Here is a 17459-nt window from a genome sequence, read left to right as displayed (position 1 = left end):
GTATTGCACTTGGGGACTAAAAACATAAAAGCACAATACACTTTAGGGGGGGGGGGGGGAACCTCTGGGGGAATCAAAAATGGAGAAAGATCTGGGAGTCTTAGTAGAAGATAATACTAGGCAATAGCATGCAATGTCAAGCGGCAGCTGCCAAAGCCGGCAGAATATTAGCATGCATAAGGAAGGGGATGTATTCCAGAGATAAAACTATAATCCTACCACTTTATAAAACTCTGGTCCGACCACATCTGGAGTATTCTATCCAGTTCTGGTCCCCATTCCTCAGAAGGGATGTGTTGGAGCTGGAGAGAGTCCAGGGAAGGGCAACTAAACTACTTATGTAATTGGAGGACCTTAATTATGAAGAGTGCTTGATTTATCCTCCCTGGAAAAGAGACGCTTGAGAGGGGACATGATAGCAATTTACAAATACCTCAACAGTGATCTCAGCATAGAATTATTCCGTCGCAACGAGTGCAAGAGGACACGAGGTCATACAATGCGATTAGAGGAGAAGCAAGTTAACCTTAGGCTACGCAGGGGTTTTTTTACAGTAAGGGCTATAAGATTGTGGAACTCTCTACCACAAATCGGAGTATGGCTACTTTTAAAAGACTCTTGGATGTACATCTCAAAGATCAAAACATTCAGGGGTATGAGAAATTATTACATCCACATACACCTACACAGTTGAACTGGATGGACTATCGTCTTTTTTCAACCTCAACTACTATGTAACTATATGTAACTGTGTAAATGTATTATTAATGGAAATTATTAGAGCTAATCTTTATGCAGTAAAGTTACCGCTCTTCTGCAGGGAAAGGATACGGTAGGTGTGATTAAACCCTGAACAAAGAGACACAAGAATAAGATAGTTCTTGGTTATACAGGTATTTTTTTTATTCCTTTGGCTACATTCTCACTTCTGGGTTTTTCTTGATGTGCCAGTCATTGCTGTGAAAGTTGCCTTTTGCTGCAAGAATTTATTGCAGTATATCACACCTCTGCCATTTAGGCCTATTTAAGCCCTTTGCAGTCCCTTGCTGTCCTGCCTTACCACAAGTGCACTGGCATGCTACATTTTGAGTGTTAAAGCGTGTTGGGATAAGGCAGCTCATTCATTTGGAACATGGTGGTAATTCACCTCAATGTTAAAAAAACATACAGGACCCTTTTTTCAATGAAACATACCACAACCCACATGCCATGAAATCATTTTGAGGTTGGTTTATTAACCACTTGAGCTCTGGAAGGATTTACCCCTTCATGATTTAGTGTGGGTAGAGAATTTAGTATATAGGATTGTATAATCCCCCCCCCCCTTTATTGGTTGAACTAGATGGACTTGTGTCTTTTTTTCAACAAGACTAACTATGTACCTTTGTAACTATGACCAGGCCACTTTTTGCTATTTAGCACTGTGCTACTTTAACCACTTCTGCACCGGAAGGATTTGCCCCCTTAATGACCAAGCCATTTTTTGCAATTCGGCACTGCGTTACTTTAACTGCACGGTTTATGCAACGCTGTACCCAAATAAAATTGACGTCCTTTTTTGCCCACAAACAGGGCTTTCTTTTGGTGGTATTTGATCACCTCTGCGGTTTTTTGATTATCGTGTTAAACAAAAAAAGAGCAACAATTTTGAAAAAAAAAAAAAAGCAGTATTTTTCACTTTCTGCTATATAACATTCCCAATAAAAAAAAAAATGTAAAAATCAAATTTTTTCATAATTTTTGCCCAATTTGTATTTTACCACATATTTTTGGTAAAAAAAAATCCCAATAAGTGTATTTTGATTGGTTTGTGCAAAATTTATCGCATCTACAAACTAGGTGAAAATTTTTTGTCATTGTTATTGATTTTTTTTTTTTTACTAGTAATGTCGGCGATCTGCGATTTTTAGCGGGACTGCGACATTACGGCGGACAGATCGGACCCCTAACTGACATTTTTTACACTTTTGGGGGGACCAGTGGCATTACTACAGTAATCAGTGCTAAAAATATGCATTGTTACTGTACTAATGACACTGGCAGAGAAGGGGTTCACACCAAGGGCAATCAAAGGGTTAATTGTGTACCTAGGGAGTTATTCTAACTATGGGGGGGGCAGACTTGGTGGATGGAAACAGAGGTCCTGTATTCGGAGATAACAGGAACACAGGATCCCTGTTTCAATCAGTGACAGATGAGCGGTGTGCCTGTGTTTACAATGGCACAGCGCCTTCTGTCAGTACCTGCCGCGATGGCCACCGGACCGGTTGCTTAGCTGCAGGGCTAGAGAGCAGGCACGTGAGACCCGCTCCCGCGAACCAACGTACCCCTACCTCGTTTTGTGCAGAAGAGCCAGCCTGTCGCAGTATATCTGCGGCGGCTGGTCTTTAAGCTGATAAATGGTAATTGTGCAACGCTATACCCAATCAAAATGTATATCATTCGTTTCACACAATGGTGGTGTTTGATCACTGCTGGGTTTTTTTATTCTTTGCGATATGAACGAAAAAAGACTGAAAACTAAAAAAAAACAAAAAACAACAATATTTTTAACTTTCTGCTATAAAACATACATAATAAAAAAAAATATAATTTCTTCATAAATTTTGGCCAAAATGTATTCTGCTACATTATCCATCCCAATAAGCGTATATTAATTAGTTTGCATGAACGTTAGCATCTACAAACAATGGTATATATACTGATTTATTTTTTTTTAAACTAATAACGCCAGTGCTTGGCGACTTATAGTGGGACTGTGATAGTACGGTGGGAAATTTAACACTAACTAATGGTCTGGGGAACTGATTGACATCACCAGTGACACTAATACAGTGATCAGTGCTAATAATATACACTGACACTGTAATAATGATACTAGCTGGGAAGGGGTTGGAATTTAGGGGCAATCAAGTTAAATGTGTGCCTAACAATGTTTCCTGTGTGTACTGTGTTCATTTTTTTTTACTTAGCAACGTGCCAATTTCTTTCTCTCGTCATATCTCTGCTGTCTGTAGAGAGCCCTGTGTTGTTTACCAACACAGGGCACTCTTCTGTCATTCGCTCAGCCAATCAGCAGGTCCCAGCCATAAATAAAAAAACGTCATATCTCTGCTGTCTGTAGAGAGCCCTATGTTGTTTACCAACACAGGGCACTCTTCTGTCATTTGCTCAGCCAATCAGCAGGTCCCAGCCATAAATAAAAACACGTCATATCTCTGCTGTCTGTAGAGAGCCCTGTGTTGTTTACCAACACAGGGCACTCTTCTGTCATTCGCTCAGCCAATCAGCAGGTCCCAGCCATAAATAAAAAAACGTCATATCTCTGCTGTCTGTAGAGAGCCCTGTGTTGTTTACCAACACAGGGCACTCTTCTGTCATTTGCTCAGCCAATCAGCAGGTCCCAGCCATAAATAAAAACACGTCATATCTCTGCTGTCTGTAGAGAGCCCTGTGTTGTTTACCAACACAGGGCACTCTTCTGTCATTCGCTCAGCCAATCAGCAGGTCTCAGCCATAAATAAAAACACGTCATATCTCTGCTGTCTGTAGAGAGCCCTGTGTTGTTTACCAACACAGGGCACTCTTCTGTCATTCGCTCAGCCAATCAGCAGGTCCCAGCCATAAATAAAAAACGTCATATATCTGCTGTCTGTAGAGAGCCCTGTGTTGTTTACCAACACAGGGCACTCTTCTGTCATTTGCTCAGCCAATCAGCAGGTCCCAGCCATAAATAAAAACACGTCATATCTCTGCTGTCTGTAGAGAGCCCTGTGTTGTTTACCAACACAGGGCACTCTTCTGTCATTCGCTCAGCCAATCAGCAGGTCCCAGCCATAAATAAAAAAAGTCATATCTCTGCTGTCTGTAGAGAGCCCTGTGTTGTTTACCAACACAGGGCACTCTTCTGTCATTCGCTCAGCCGATCAGCAGGTCCCAGCCATAAGTAAAAAAACATTATATCTCTGCTGTCTGTAAAGAGCCCTGTGTTGTTTACCAACACAGGGCACTCTCCTGTCATTCGCTCAGCCGATCAGCAGGTCCCAGCTATAAATCGCTGATTGCGACCCACTGATCGGCTTGTGCTGCAGCGAATGACAGCTCGGGCAGACCCTGAAGAAAGCCCCGACATACAGGTATTATGGTACCTGTATGACCCGCCCCGCTGCAGTATATGTACTGTCTGCAAGTGGTTAAGCAGCAAAAATATTTTTTCTCAATAAACTCATTGTAGACCTTCACAATGCTAGTGACAAGATAGCTAAGAAGCTGAAACGTGCACAATTTTTGTAAACTGACATGCAAAGTACTACAAAGGCTGTTAATGAAATTTGCATATGGTAAATTCATCTGATCCTAGCACAGTGAATGTAAAACACATTTTAGCTGTAAAAATAAAAATGTACAGTAATAAAAATATCACATTTATTATTCTTAAGTGGACTGACTCTTTTATGTATTTATAGAATGGTATTACTTTTTTGCAGCAAGGGTGTGAATGGCACTATATAAATGACCCCAAGACAACACCTACCAAAAACAAAAGTAAAAAGAATTCATGCAGGAATCCTGATTATAGAATTATTTATATACTATACAAGGGTGACAATAAGCTCCTTCAGTATTCAGAAGAACTTATGGCACAGGATGATTTTCCATCTTGTTGCCAATGTTTCCTATAAACAGTTCTTGATCCTCTATGTAAAAAAAAAAAGCAATAGATCAGGAGCGCTCTACATGTCCCGATTTCAGCATCAAGCAAAGATCTTGGTGGGTCTTCAGCTAGTTCAAATCATGCAAGGACAGGCTTATATCTTCCTGCCTGCTGTTCTCACGGAGATATCTGATAGTCTTTTGCCAGCCTTGGAAGCCAGGGAATATGCTGTTCAATTAAGATCAAGAGAAAGGACTTCAAAGCATTAGAAGCTGTAAGTTTTCAGGGACATTGGCTACCTGGCTCCTGGCATTTGTTCAGCCCAAAATACCTTATCTAAGTAAATATTGTCTAAATATAAGAGTCATGTGCATTCTTACTTCAGTCCTGGTGTGCTTTGTGTATTTTTTCCTGGTATGTGCAGAAATCCAGTGTGAAACTTTACCTTTGTGCAGGAGTTTCCTATATTTAGGATTGGTCACAGCGCCTTTCTCTCCTTGTGCAGTGTGACTGGTCTTGCATCCGCCCCCCATAGTTTTCTATAGGTAGCCTGTAGTGGGTGGGCCCAGTGGGTCCCTCCCATAGCTCTGCTTTCTGCATAGGCTACATACAACACAGTGATTATGTCACTACTATTTTCAAAGGGTCAAAACTGGGTTTGAACCCAAATCCACTGTCATATTTCTTCAGGAAACTTTGTTTATAGCACGTAAATTGATAGCCAGGAGGTGGATGAGACCTACTCCTCCTACTCTAGGATTGTGGATTAAGGAAATTAATAGTGTCATCCCATTTCATAAACTTTTATATAAACATAGGGGGTGCCCTCAGAAGTTCAACAAGATTTGGGACAAATGGGTGCAGTGCCCTGATACGGCTCAGTAGTGCAGTGGGTAACTACTTTATGCTGACCGCCCCTGTTAAACCAATATTGTCTGTTTGAGTGTTGGGCCGACAGAGAGTAACTGACTACTGCCTTATTTTTACTATGTCTGTTCTGTTTCTAAGTGTTAATCACTGTGTATATTTGTATTTTTGTACCCCTGTGTGTCATGAATCTGATCGCAGTTTCAATGCACGGTTTATTTTTGTATTGTACCAAAAGTTTCAATAAACCTCACTGTTTTTTAAAAAAAAAAAACTGGGTTTGAAAAAGGCATTTGGTACACATAAAACAACAAGTCAATTAAACTCTGGTCAGTTAAGTAGCAGGAGGGGGTTGTTAATCAGTTTTAGCTGGTTTAATGTTAATGAAATTAACAACAGGGGCACTAGATGGGCAACAATAGGATGACCCTCAAAAGAGAAATGGTTTTACAGGTGGAGGCTACTGAAATTTTTTTCCCTACTCATCTTTTCTGACTGTTTTTCACTAGTTTTGCATTTGGCTAGGGTCAGTGTCACTACTAGTAGCATGAGGCTATACCTGGACCCTAAAGAGGTTGCACAGGCATTCAAACTCCTCCAGCATGGCACATCAATACATGTCTTTGCCAGAAGGTTTGCTGTGTCTCCCACCACAGTCTCAAGAGCATGAAGGAGATTCCAGGAGACAGGCAGTTAATCTAGAAGATCTGGACAGGGCCGTAGAAGGTCCTTAACCCATCAGTAGGACTGGTATCTGCTCCTTTGGGCAAGGAGGAACAGGATGAGCACTGCCAGAACCCTACAAAATGACCCCCAGCAGGCCACTGGTGTGAATGTCTCTGACTAAACAATCAGAAACAGACTTCATGAGGGTGGCCTGAGGGCCCAATGTCATCTAGCGGGCCCTGTGCTTGTATTAGGGCAGCCCATTTACTTTGACTTCTCAATGGACAAAATAATGCACTTGCACTAATTTTTGCAAGGTAGCACACCAAAAAGCACTGTGCATGCTGGTGCATCATAGTGGAGGTGCATTTAGGTCTACTACATATGTGTGTTGGGACACCATTCAGAATCAATGGCAATGCACATACACCATAATCACAAAAGGTGTGAATCCAGGCCATAGGATTTCAGGACCTAAAACTAAGGCCTACCTATGCCAATTAAATACAGTATGCGTGGGTTAAATGCAGAACAATGAAACCATGCTCATAATTTGTTATATAGTTAAATATTATCTATAATATGTAAATAGATCAAACAGGTAACACTGAACAACATACATACTGCTTTAACATTTAAAATTTTGATAAATGGTCAGTATTCATGATTCACATGCACACACACAAATTACTCTCCAAAAGGCTGGAAAATCTCTCTGAATAGCCTAGTTGTATACCTATACAATAATTTAAGCCGATCTCTGGGTAAATCTTAAAATCTCTCCCACCACTCTCTGTCTCCTATAGCCTTTTTTTAGTTGAAATACCCAGAGAAGCTACTGTATACTCACCTTGGGCAGGCCACACACGGTTCAAATCTCTTCTGGGTCCTGCTGAACCGGCAGAGATTTGAACCATGTATGAGCAGGCTGAATGTACCAAGTTGATTGATCAATCAACTTGGGTACAACTAGCCTGCTGAGTATTACCTGCGATTATTGCTAGCATCTGCTAAAGCCGCTAGCAATAATCACTGTCTTCTCCCATTAGGAACGGCTTTCCCTGCCATGAGAAGACAATGGCTTGGCAAGAGGAATTCCCACATCAACACTGTGGTTGCAGGAAAGAAATTTGCTCCGTTTATGGCTGGCCTAAGTTCATCATCTGTCTCCCTCACCTGTGCTGTTTCCGGAGGACATTATCACTTCAGTCCATTGTCTGGATCTGGGAGAACCCCCTGCTAAACAGCCAATAAGCAGTGTCTATGTCACATACAGTAGGCAGTGAGAGATCGCATTCACCTTTTTCTTGGGAGGTTCTTTTACAGTACTTTTTCTGGCAAGATGTAACACATACAAATTTTTACAAAGGTAAGAGATCCCCAAACTCTGTCAGTTTCTGGTAAAGAGGGAACACTATGCTACTCAATTCTTGATATGCAACTTGATCCTGTTACTGACCTGGCTTCCTATTTGACCTTCCGCTCAGATTATCCTTGTCTGCTCATGTTCACTGTCTTCCTCCGCTACTGACCTTGGCGTGGACTATTGACCAGGCTTTTGCGTAGTGAATCTGTACCTCACTGCCTGATTTTGCCGACTTCTGCCAGTTCCTGACTCAAGTGCCCATTGTAAGTGCTTTTGGCTGTGGACACAGGTCAGCATAGGCACCCTGACTGGTCTGTGGCTACGCAGTCCCATGCATAACAAACTGTGATGTCCATTTTTTCTGCTTTCAACACATCAACTTCAGGGACTCGACTGGGAAGATTGGCATAACTAGTCGAAAAGTGAGCACCCATGGCTGTCCTGGTCTTTTGGATGTAGTAATGACTGTCAAATTCAAAGTATTTATGTTTTGTATATTAAATGGTGCGCTTCCTTAAGGTATTCTGTTCTGTCTTGCACTACTTCACCAAAACCTTTGTTGGCAGGTTTATTGATTACGTCATGGTTTCTAGATAGACTTTGTGGTACTTTGATTTCTGTGGCCAAATAAAGTAAATCGTTGTAAACAACTTGATAAAAAGTCTTTAAGTAAGCACCTTTGGTGTGTGTGGGGGCTGAAGATAGATTTGGGTTTTAAGACACTGTGACATACCGTATGGGTGACAGGTATTGTAGAAAGTATTCGCTATCAGTTGGGGAATCGTCGATGTATAGGTACTCCAGAATGCCTAATCCCTCCAGGTTCTAAATATCGAATTGGGAGAGGTTACTTGACTCTTTTTCCAAGATGACCTCCTGGGTGGGCTTCAGGAGGTTCCTGATTAATTTATTCAGATCTTTAAATATGGTAAATTGATTGAGATTAACCGATGGGGCAAAATTGTGGCCCTGACTGAGAAGTGTGGTTTCATCTTTTGTGAATATGTGTTTGGATAGGTTGAACATTTTTATGGTAGTAGTGTTAGCTCTCTTCTGTCTTTTTTGGGGGTGCTTATGTTTTACTCTTCACCTTCCCCATCAGCATGCTTTCTTTTCAGAAGGTTGGAGCGGGGATTTCCTAAAAAAGGCTCTGGTTCAGTAATTGTGGTAGCCGTATAGGGGGAACCTCATTGAGCGTAAAGGTAGCAAAGTAGATGGTGGAGGGGCTGTGTGGCTAGCAAAGTATCTAGTGGATCTGGGGATGAAAGTGGGGAGTCACTATGTTGTGTACTAGGTAGGCTTTCAGTAAGGTTTCTATGAATTACATTACCTTAGGGTGTCTGCGTTCAGTAGTGCTAGATGAGATCTGGTCGTCTAGTATGGGTGTACTCATGATGTTTGAATTTGGTTCCTTTTTTCTCTTGGGGTGTGTCTAGGGAATGTGATTCTGGTCAGAGATGTATAGGGGTAGACCCTGTTGACTTCTCTGTGACAGAGAGAAATAATCTATATTTGTTCTTGAAAGTTGGGAATAGGTCTTGGAGATATCAAAGGTGGTATGTTGGAGTGAATGTTCACTCTTTTCTTTTTCAAGCTCACTTTGCCCTAGGTATGCCAACCTCACCATGGGACACTGGGAGCTCCAGCACATATGAGCTAACAAACCCTTCACCTGCCATATCACCTATTATGATCATTATAAAGACAATAATATTACCATTTGGGAGGAGGCTGCCACATCTGTCACCGATTTCATACAGTTCTGCAATACCAGCCAGTTCTGCTTATCTTTCACACATAATATGTGATAAGTCTACATTAGTCTTCTTAGACCAGAAACTAGGCTCTGATGGATGCAACATCATGACCACAAATCACTTTAAGCCCATGGGTGGCAACACGCACCTTTATTTCACCAGCTGTCGCCAACCGAAATTGATAAAGAACATTCCAAAGAGCCAAATTTGCAGGTTAAATCAAAACGGTGCCTGGAAGGAAGACTATAGGCTACAGAGGAAAGTCATCATAAATAAATTTCTCTATAAAGGGTAAATCCAGTGAGTGAAGCGTATTCTCACTACAACACACCCAATAATAACAAGACAAAGAGAAAGACAAATCATGAAATCAGATTCACCACTTAGTTTCATAACCAACATCGATGCATGGAAAATGCATAGAAGTTCTTCCACAAACACTGGTCTATGCTCTTGTAGGATCCCCACCTCAAAACATCCATTCTTCACAAACCCAAGTTCTCCTGTAGAAAAGCCCCTGACCATCAAGAGTAAAATAGCAAGCAGCAAGCTCACTGCCCCTCCCGATTCCACCACATTACCCAGTCACTTTTTTAGCAGTCTCACTGGCATGTTTAAATGAAAAAAAAAATGTAAGTGCCAAAGATGTAAGTTTGTCCAACATGGACAAAAAACCTTCAAAGGCAATGGGAAGACTTACTCCATTAACACCTTTGAGAATTGCTCATCCCAGTGTGTAGTCTATTGCTTAATGTGCCCTTGTGGCCTTCTCTACGTGGGCAGAACATTTTGAACACCAGGAGGGAGATTTACTAAAACTGGAGCACTTCGAATCTGGTGCTGCTGTGCATGATAGCCAATTAGCTTTTAACTTTAGCTTGTTCAATTAAGCTTTGACAATAATACCTGGAAGATGATTGGTTTATATGCAGAGCTGCACAAGATTTGGCACTCTCCAGTTTTAGTAAATCTCCCCCTATGTGTCCAATTTGGTGAACAAAGGAGATTCGTAGAAGGAAACCCCAAACATAGCATACCCGATAGTTTGCCGATTTTCATCAGAAATACACTGAAGGTCTGCATGTCTGGGTCATCATATCCATCCCCAATAAACTCTCCCAGAAAGTGATGTCAACTATGATCTGTTGTGCACTCCACCAGCCTCACCAGCTACTTCCTGCTTCTACCAGCAAAACGACTGCATTACTGGGAATTTTGGGACAGGACACTACTATGTGGATACTACTGAGTTGCAGCCTTGACTTTGATTATAAGCAAAACTTTACTGGGTAACTGTGAGTTGCTAACTTGCTGTTTTTATTAGTAAATGTACTGTACTTATTACACCCAGATCATGCCCTCTGTAATTTTCATTAGCACATGAGTGAATAAATGCCTTATCAAGCAGGCTCATAGATGGCTGACTCGATTCCACCATCTACAAACTCAAAGTGGATATGAGAATCCTCCCCACTGTATCTTTGTAAAACACAGCACAGTGGGAACTGTGTTAAGGCCTCATGTACAATGCTGCTGATAAACAGACGTTTAGAAGCAGCTGGGCGTTTTTTTTTTTCAGCAGCCCCTGAACTCTCATCTATGTTGTCTTATCTGTCCATGTACACTGAGTCATTTATAGTCGTTTAGAGGCAGTTGAGTTTAGTGGCATTTTTTTGAAAGCAAAAAAAAAAAAATGCATTCCAGACGGAAGTTTATTGGCATTTGAAACGCAAAATGTTTGTAACACCGTGCAAATGCGGTAACTAGCGTTTATAAGATTTTCGCTTATAGTTGTTTTCAATGGGGATACATTTCTGACCATTTTACAATGTAAAAATGCTTCTAAACGCAAACGCATAAATGCGGCATGTAAACGCGGGAAAAGGGTTTTAACCGTCGGTTACTAGCTTTGAAGGTCCAGTGTTCAGAAGAGGTTTTCAAACGTCCCGTGTACATGAAGCCTTAGACAAAGTTTTGGCAAAAAGCTTTAGGGCGCTTCTTCACAACAAAATTCTATTGCAGTGTGCTCAGCATTCTACATGCAGTATTTCCCGCAATAATGAAGAATGAGCTCACACGCACAGCATTAAAATAAATAATATCCCTGCAGAAGTTTTTAAAAGCAGCACACTCACAGAACTGATGTCTGCTGGTTGGTGTACTGTACTGCAGATGCGCTGCCACTTACTGTATTTGTGCATTTCAATGCAATCACAATTGAATGGCAATGCACTGCGCAAAGTGGCATGTGTTATCGAAATTCAATAGTGTGAAGGCAGCCTTAAAAGGTACTTACTGTATAAAAAACACAAGTTCCATGACTTAACCCGGAAGAATTTTTTGATTGTGAGGCTACAGTTAAACCATGTTCGGAAAACCTTTTTCTCAGAACAAGTATTTAAATTTCACATACTGAAACCATAACTCTAGCCACGCGGCGGATTGTGAAAGATACAGCTAGGAACCTGTTTACATCATCCACACGCCAAATGGGCACAGTATCACAAGTCTGGCAAAACATTCCTGCTCAAAAACTGAATCATTATTACAGCATTTAGGCACCAAGCCAGAGGAGGCAAAGCGTGTCTGAGTCACTCATTAGAGGGAAATGTGCCAGATACTCAATGTCATGCATAACTGGGATTATCAAGGTCTAGGGATAGGCCAGTTTAGCTTGCCGAACCCAAAAAAGGCAAAAGTCATGCCAAGGGGGTGTGCAATAAAAGTCTGTATCAGCGCCCTCTCCTGTGAAAACATAAAACCGAAGGCTGTGGAATGGTTCCCAGTGTGTTCGTGGCTTTATTTAACCAGTCTTGCTACTTGCAGGGGAAAACAGACATTTCATTTCCAATAGCAAGAATGATACCTACATATATTATTCTAAAAGATCTCTAGTCATTAAGAAAAGCATATAGAAATGAACATCTTTAATCAAAAATATGATTTGGCCCCAAGGGTTGTGCAATCACTTGTAATAAATAAGAACAGACTTTAGAACAAGCTACCTTCATCTAAAGTGTGACAGGTATTTCCATGTAATGAGATGAAATTGGAGCTTTGCTGAGTTCACACAGGGACGTATTTGTCAATACTAATACTACATCAATTTACCAGATTAGGTAGAAGTTCGCTTAAACATTTGGAGCATTTTAAGGAATTAAAAAAACAACTATTAAGATAGCTGCCTCCCAGGGAGTCAATTCTTTTGCAGGACATTGGCAAAAAAAAACTTTTCTATCCATTTCAAATCACAGCATTTCTAAATTAGTATAGTTTGGTGACCAATAGTATATTGAGTCACGGTTCTGCGAGTACAGCCTTGGTGGTACACTTTGAACCTCATCCATTGTGTAAAGGACCTTACTAACTGAACTCCAAAGAATGGCAATATACCATTGGCAAACAACATTTTTTATAGAAATATCTAGCATAAGGATTATGTTTTAAGTTTGAATAATCAAATGCAATACTATTAAAACTGGTCCAAAAATGGTATGTGACAAGCTACTCTACGTACTTCATAAGTTGTTAGGTATACCATTCATATTTATTGAATGTAAAACCAAATTCTATTTCTCTGTATGTTTAGCATCATGCCTCACCATGCAGAATATTCCTAAAGTAGTATTAATCTTGAATGTAGAATTACCCTTTACATTAGGGTCCACCCAGATAGTGTTAAATATTTTTTTGTACTCGCAATCCTTCTGCCCTGTACACAACGGTAGGACCACTGGCAATGTGCCCAGCGGGCACATGCGCAGTAGGAGACGCTGCAGCTGTCTGGCCAGCGCATGCGCATTAGGGACTCCAGTAGGGCAAATGCACAGTAGAGGGCAGTTAAATCTGGGTCAGTGCATGCGCAGTACTGTGCTTTGTAATCTAAGCATAGTTCTGTGCGTATACTGGCCGGGCACAGGGCCAACAATGCCCTACTGCTCATGTTCCAGTCTTGCACATTGCAAGACCTCAGAAAGACAGGTGCCTCTACTCCCCAAGCACTGGCCAGAAAGCACCAGCGGCACCTACCATGCAGGGGCTGGATAGACACAGCTTCCATAGCACTGAAAGACAGCAGCCCCTACTTTGTATGCGCTGGCTGGGCACAACACCAGCAACCTTTACTGCACATGCGTCACACACACAATGCACTAGGTGGCAGGGGCGCGCACATTGGTGCATCACCAGGTAGAAACTCAACAAAGAAAGCTTTCATAGGTTGTTAATGCTTTAAAACTGCACAAACTTGGAACAGGAAGCTATGGTCATATAGGGCAAGTAGCCACATTTATATAGGGGTTAATATCATTTGAAGCAAATCATTTTTGTGAATCTTTTGCAAAGGTTCTTATCTGGACATCCTGCCAGTAACAGCAGCCCTCCTGCTAAAGCTGATAGATACAAATGATGAGACACAGATGATTTGCTTTAATTCTAGTTTTTTTTTGGAAGTTGGGAAAAAAAAACCCTTGTATTGGGATCCCCTCACCCTGCAAGGGATCAAATGTTTTTAAACTTTTGGGAATGAGGAATAAGGTGGAGGGCTCACTGAACACTCTTGCATTGAACAGCACACACTGTTGGCCCAATAGTCCTGCATTGTACATGAGGACCATGAGCACTGGATGATGCCAGAGTGAGGAGTAAGGAAAGTTTTTTTCATTCGCTAGAAGCAATAAGCATTTAAAGTGACACTAAGCAATATCCTTATTTTCCAAAAACAATTCATACACATCCATTACTTATTGGCCCCATACAGGCGGTCCCCTGGTTACAAACATCTGACTTACAAACGACTCCTACTTACAAACGGAGGGAGACAACAGGAAGTGAGAGGAAATCTATCTCTAGGAAGAGAAATTCACTCCTGTAAGTGATATCATGGGAAAAATGTGTCTCCAAGGGGGACCAATCCTTGTTTCTACAACAACCCAAAATTTTCAAAATCCAATTGTCATTAGGACAGAAAGTGAGGGGACAGCACAGACAGTAAAACTAATGTTACAGGGGTGTTAACCATTCCCTATGCTATCCAAAAAACATAAAAATTATTTTTTTGGCTGAAGCTACACTTAAAAAATTTACCTGTTCCGACTTACAAATTCAAATTAAGAACAAACCTACAGACCCTATCTTGTTTGTAACCCAGGGACTTCCTGTAATCCATAATTCATTAAATTGTTTACTACTGTGTTTTTCTCTCTTTGTAAAGTCTTCCATGAGCTCCTGAACCTCTCCTTTTTCCACCTCACTTCAATCTGTATGGAACAAATATTGCATGCTTGTTGTGGTCACATGCACTTCTCTATGCTCACTACAAATCCAATCATTCATAACTCATAGTCCTTTGTTTAAAAAATATTCAGATTTCAGCCACATAGGTGTGCAATGTTTTCAACGAGTTGTACAACTTATAGACTTGCATGAAAAGACAAAGCAATGAATCATTGCAAATGAATAAACTAATATGAAATGGTTTTAAAACATTTACACATGTTTATTAAATGTTATACTTCAATTTCTTATCTGTATATCTAAAAATATTTACAAGACTACAAATTTTCATTAAAGGAGATGTACCGCCAAAGCTTGTTTGGTTGTACATATCCTATGGATTACAGGAGTGCCTGTTTGCTTTGCACTCCTGTGACCCATTTTCAGCAGAGAGCATGGAGTCAGGATCCCCCGCTGAGAGCCTGAGCCGGCCGCTCCCATCCCACCCACAGCTCAGAGCTCCAATGAGCGAGGAGGGGGCAGAGCAGAGAGCTGCTGGCTGACAAGTCAACAGCTCTCTGCTCTGGGAGCTGTCAGAACCGATCGATCGGCGGTGTCCAAGCGCTCGGTTCTCAGTGCAGAGGCGCCGGGGGACAGATACAGCATAGGACCGATGCTCCATCCACCTAGGTAAGTATAATTGGGGGAAAAAACGGAATCCCATACATCTCCTTTACTCCCTACCCCAATCTCTCCGGCAGTCTCCTACTTTGTCCACTTTTAGACGATCCCTATCCCTGAAAACTCATCTATTCAGAGAAGCCTATCCCTCCTTCATCTAAAACTGTACTTCTACTTTTTTCATCAACGTATCCCCTCATAAATATTACTCCTATTATCACTCGCTCCTCCCTTTTAGATTGTAAGCTATCTTGAGCAGGGCCCTCCTACTCATTTTCTATTGAACTGTTTATTATCTGTACTACCTCCCTTTATTTTGTAAAGCACTGCACAAACTGTTGGTGCTATACAAATCCTGTATTATATTATTATTTATACAAAAACTATCATTAACATATGAATCTCTAGCCAGCAAATCATTGTAATAATTTTAAGTAATGTCAAAGTCATAGATACACGCTGCTGTTTTTTTTTTTTTAAATCATGTTCATGCAATCAAGTTTGTCAGAGTACACATAACACATTATGTGGTGATTCTTGACTGAATTTGAATGGAACACGATCATGATTGCTTTCTATTGCGGTGATTCTTGACTGAATTTATAATGGTGGGTTAAATGTAAGCTACCTAAAAGCTAAACTCAAGGCAAATATAATAAAACAATCATTTATTAAGCTGACCATGTGTTAAAAAGTATTTGATGTATTTAGGGGCAGTATTGTGAGAGAATCAGTTTGTACTAGATTGCTAAGTGCTGTTAATTTAAAGCGGAACTAAAGGTATAATACTCTCCTGTCTGATGGTCCCTCGCCGACATCTTCTTCTGAGTGCCGGTCTTCAAGGCTCTTTATTGGCTGGCATGGGATGACATCATGTTTGCACATGTGCAGGAGCCAGTCATGTAGAAAGATTATCCGCACACCGGTAGTTGCTATTAAAAAATCTTCATCTTTATTCAGGAACCACAGTACACAACTTCTGATAAGATCAGTTGAAGCGTTTCTGCCTACAAGGCCTAAAGCTGGATACACACTATCCAACTTTTGTGGTTAGATTTCCTTCAGATTTACCTTTTCTATGTAGTGCAAGGGCCTGCCAGATTGCATACAAATTAAAAGTGTTTACGTTTGACCTCATATTATATGGTTTTGGTAAGTCTAAAGTAAAAAGTCTTCAGAAAATCGTATAGTGTGTATGGCTCTTTAGTCATAACCTAGCCAGTCATCCCGGCACTCAGAGACCGACATGGTGTTGAAAACTGAGCTTAGCTCAGTTCACTGCACCGAGAACACAGCAAACAGGCAGGTAAGGGCATTACATTGCAAAAAAGACATTGCAAGCCTCTTTTGCAATAAAAGCCTGCCTGCTTGCGGTTCCTTACAGTAGAACTTTAGTTCCACTTAAAGTGGGCCACAGGTCAGCTGAATTTCGATCCATCTATGGGCGTTCCCACTCGACAAAAGTCAATCTAAAAATTGACTTTTGGTGAACAGGAGTGTTGGAAAATTTTCAGCTGCTGCGCTGATTAATATATTCTGACACTGGAGGAAAGCCAAATAGATTCCCCATCCACACAAGTGAGGTGGATTGAGGAATCCTCCCCGATGTGCCATTGTATTCTGACAGTAGGGAGGATTGTTCCATTCACCACATGGGGAAATCTATTTGTTTATTTTTTTTATTAGCCTACTATCCCTTTATGGACAGCTTAAAGCTGGCCATAGATGGATAGAATTTCTAATGAAAAGTCTAAAAGTCTTAGGAAAACTTTTGTTTGTTGTTCAAAAGATTTCATTTGCTTTTAACATTTGATTTTGGAATGAATGGACTGTACTGAACAAAAGCCAAAGTTGGTTTGAGAAAAAATTTCCATCCTGCTCCTTTGAATTTTCCCATCACTGCCATAGAAAACGAAGGTCAATTTGGCCCACTAATGATTAAAAAAATCTTTCTTAGAACCTTCTCTTCCTAAGAATTTTCATTAGAAATTCCACCCATCTATGGCCAGCTTTAAGTGGGGTACACACTAGTAGAAAATCTGTCGAAAATTCTCATCCGAGGTGAAATCGTCCGATTTTCGCCTAGTGTGTACACAACTTTCAGCAGCCGATGCCGTCAAAAAAATGGAGGGACAAACACCAAAATTTTTATCGTCCATCCCCAGAAAACCAATTTTCGTTTAATGTGTATGCAGTACGTCCGTGAAAAATCGGATACGAAAGACCGCGCATGATCTGAAGTTGCTGACAACCC

At 40.9% G+C, this 17459-nt stretch overlaps 1 protein-coding gene across 2 annotated transcripts in view; it reads right to left on the bottom strand.

The window, feature by feature from the left end:
• The window catches only part of TET2 (tet methylcytosine dioxygenase 2), a 177527-nt gene that overhangs the window by 73515 nt on the left and 86553 nt on the right, over positions 1–17459 (bottom strand). The gene's annotated exons all lie outside the window — the stretch shown is intronic.

The sequence above is a fragment of the Pelophylax lessonae genome (genome assembly GCF_965119305.1).
Source record: "Pelophylax lessonae genome assembly, chromosome: 1".
Taxonomy (NCBI): domain Eukaryota; kingdom Metazoa; phylum Chordata; class Amphibia; order Anura; family Ranidae; genus Pelophylax; species Pelophylax lessonae.
The sequence above is the reverse complement of the archived record's forward strand: the minus strand, read 5'-3'. Positions and strand labels throughout refer to the sequence as shown.